Source organism: Oncorhynchus mykiss, chromosome 18 (genome assembly GCF_013265735.2).
Source record: "Oncorhynchus mykiss isolate Arlee chromosome 18, USDA_OmykA_1.1, whole genome shotgun sequence".
Classification (NCBI taxonomy): domain Eukaryota; kingdom Metazoa; phylum Chordata; class Actinopteri; order Salmoniformes; family Salmonidae; genus Oncorhynchus; species Oncorhynchus mykiss.
The window spans coordinates 9130872-9134561 of NC_048582.1; positions in this window are offsets into that span (position 1 = coordinate 9130872).

A 3690-nucleotide genomic window follows, 5' to 3' on the forward strand; every position below is an offset into this window, starting at 1 on the left:
CTGTGTTCTGTTAGACAAGTAACTCTTTATCCACATTATAACAGGAGGTGTAAAGCCATAATACATATGTTTTTCCAGCAGCAGACTGACCGATAATGTCAGAAGCTTTGCTGAAATCTAACAAGACAGCCACCACAATCATTTTATCATCAATTTCTCTCAGCCAATCAGTCATTTGTGTCAGTGCTGTGCTTGTTGAGTGCCCTTCCCTATAAGTGTGCTGAAAGTCTGTTGTCAATTTGTTTACTATGAATTTACACTCTATCTGGTCAAATACCGTTTTTCTAGAAGTTTACTAAGGGTTGATAACAGGCTGATTGGTTGGCTATTTGAGCCAGTAAAGGGAGCTTTACTATTCTTGTGTAGCGAAATGACTTTAGCTTCCCTCCAGGCCTGAGGGCACACACTTTCTAATAGGCTTAAATTGAAGATGTGGCATTATCATCGGCTATTATCCTCAGTAATTTTCCATCCAGGTTGTCAGACCCTGGTGACTTGTCATCGTTGATAGACAACAATCATTTTTTCACCTCTTCCAAACTGACTTTACGGAATTCAAAAGTACTATTCTTGTCTTTCATCATGTGGTCAGATATACTTGGATGTGTAGTGTCAGTGTTTGCTGCTGGCCTGTCACACATACGTTTGTTTATCTTGCCAATGAAAAAGTCATTAAAGTAGTAGGCAATATCAGTTGGTTTTGGGATGAATGAGCCATCCGATTCATTGAATGATGGAGCTGAGTTTGCCCTTTTTCCCAATATTTAATTTAAGGTGCTCCAAAGCCTTTTACTAGGATTCTTTATATCATTTATTTTTGTTTCATAGTATAGTTTTATTTCATTTAGTCATGATTTCTTAATTTGAAATACGTTTGCCAATCAGTTGGGCTGCCAGATTAATTGCCATACCTTTTGCCTCATCCCTCTCACCCATACAATTTTTCAATTCCTCAGCAATCCACAGGGATTTAACAGTTTTTACAGTCATTTTCTTAATGGGTGCATACTAATTAGTAACTGGAATAAGCAATTTCATAAATGTGTCAAGTGCGGTGTCTGGTTGCTCCTCATTACACATCAAAGACCAGCAAATATAATTTACCTCATCAACATATATAAAACTTCTTGTATGACCTCTTGTACACTATATTAGTCTCAGGAACTATTCTAAAATGGAGTAAATGAAAGTGTGATGATCACTTTAATGGTACTGTATTTCAAACACTGGTCAGTTATGTTTGTTTTAGACCATAGCTCAAATCAAATCAAATTTTATTTGTCACATACACATGGTTAGCAGATGTTAATGTGAGTGTAGCGAAATGCTTGTGCTTCTAGTTCCGACAATGCAGTAATAACCAACGAGTAATCTAGCTAACAATTCCAAAACTACTACCTTATACACACAAGTGTAAAGGGATAAAGAATATGTACATAAAGATATATGAATGAGTGATGGTACAGAGCGGCATAGGCAAGATGTAGTAGATGGTATCGAGTACAGTATATACATATGAGATGAGTATGTAAACAAAGTGGCATAGTTTAAAGTGGCTAGTGATACATGTATTACATAAAGATGATATAGAGTACAGTATATACATATACATGGGGCGGCAGTGGTTAGAGCGTTGGACTAGTAACCGGAAGGTTGCAAGTTCAAATCCCGGAGCTGACAAGGTACAAATCTGTCGTTCTGCCCCTGAACAGGCAGTTAACCCACTGTTCCTAGGCCGTCATTGAAAATAAGAATTTGTTCTTAACTGTTAGTTAGTTAAATAAAGGTAAAATATGAGATAACTAATGTAGGGTATGTAAACATATATATTAATATATTAATACATTATATTAAGTAGCATTGTTTAAAGTGGCTAGTGATATATTTTACATAATTTCCCATTATTAAAGTGGCTGGAGTTGAGTCCGTGTGTTGGCAGCAGCCACTCAATGTTAGTGGTGGCTGTTTAACAGTCTGATGGCCTTGAGATAGAAGCTGTTTTTCAGTCTCTCGGCCCCAGCTTTGATGCACCTGTACTGACCTCGCCTTCTGGATGATAGCGGAGTGAACAGGCAGTGGCTCGGGTGGTTGTTGTCCTTGATGATCTTTATGGCCTTCCTGTGACATCGGGTGGTGTAGGTGTCCTGGAGGGCTGGTAGTTTGCCCCCGGTGATGCGTTGTGCAGATCTCACTACCCTCTGGAGAGCCTTACGGTTGTGGGCGGAGCAGTTGCCGTACCAGGCGGTGATACAGGCCGACAGGATGCTCTCGATTGTGCATCTGTAGAAGTTTGTGAGTGCTTTTGGTGACAAGCCGAATTTCTTCAGCCTCCTGAGGTTGAAGAGGCGCTGCTGCGCCTACTTCACGATGCTGTCTGTGTGGGTGGACCAATTCAGTTTGTCTGTGTAACTGACAGTTAGACTTACAGGTTATGTCGTTGTATTTTGTTTGAATTGTTTACGTGTCCGCTGTGCGGGGGAAATGATAATACAAGCGGAACTACGTAGTGTTCTGTTGTAACTGTTGTAACGGGGATCCTTATTGTAGCAACACTTTTGGAGGGAAGGCAATCCTGCGCTGCGTTAGCTAGGTTTTCATGTTATCGGGTGTAGTTCATAAATGTTGAAGTGTGTATGTTAGGATGAAGTGTGAATTCACGCCAGGAATAATAAGTGTGAAGTTTGATTTCCTCCCTTCTGTAATAAGCAGCCAATGAGGTATTTTTTCCTTTATTCATGTGTTTAATCTGAACCCATTATAACGTCGGTTAAACTGTTATGTATGTAAGCACTTCAGAGTTATACCAAGCTAATAAGTCACTCGTAAGATAAGGTTGTAAGAGTGTGCTTAACTGTATTTTTCATTTACTTTATACTTCTCACGGAAGGTGATAATTCTGACTAAAACTACAGAATAAATCCGCCAGTTAAAATCAAGGAACGGTTGTGCTCGTGGTTACTGAAGGGAGCTACAGTCTGTGATGTCAATACTTGACCGTTTTTACTTGTTTTAATCTTATAAAAGTTTTAGAGGGTTATGAGAACTTGTGTGACTACTATACTGTCTCAAACACATCTGTGTGGTTCAAAGACTGTTTCCATCCATAGGCATTGTGGGTACTGAATAGTGGACTGAATTGCTGACACACATAGGCCTGCTGGTTATTTTATACTTAAATACAGTCTGTATGTAAATATGTTTTGTAGTTGGTTAATGATGAAACATGATGAATCCAAACTAGACTTGTTTGTGGTTTTTATTATTTTACTGGGGTTTTCTATCAAATGTTTATAAATCAAATGTTAGGTGTTCATGGTGTGTGTGGTTTTCTTAATTCTTTACTTTTTTCAAAATCAAATGCTGTAAGATACACAATGTTGGAATATACTTTGTTGTGTGTTTTTGTTTTCTACTTTTATAAATAAAATGTTTAAACAATGTTGTAATGTACGTTGTGACATCGCTTGTTATACAATGTGTCATAAATCTATGGAGCCAGATATCTTCCAAAACGTTGAACGTGCGTATCGTAAGGATCGTAAGAAAATCTATTCTAAAGTGTTAGGGTTGTTAGAATAGCAATACATAAACGTGAACTTTAATCTGTGAACATGTTACGATTACGGACAAACATTTTAGGCTTGTACAAATCTTGTTGCAATTCTGATGTACAATAATACCTTCCAGTTT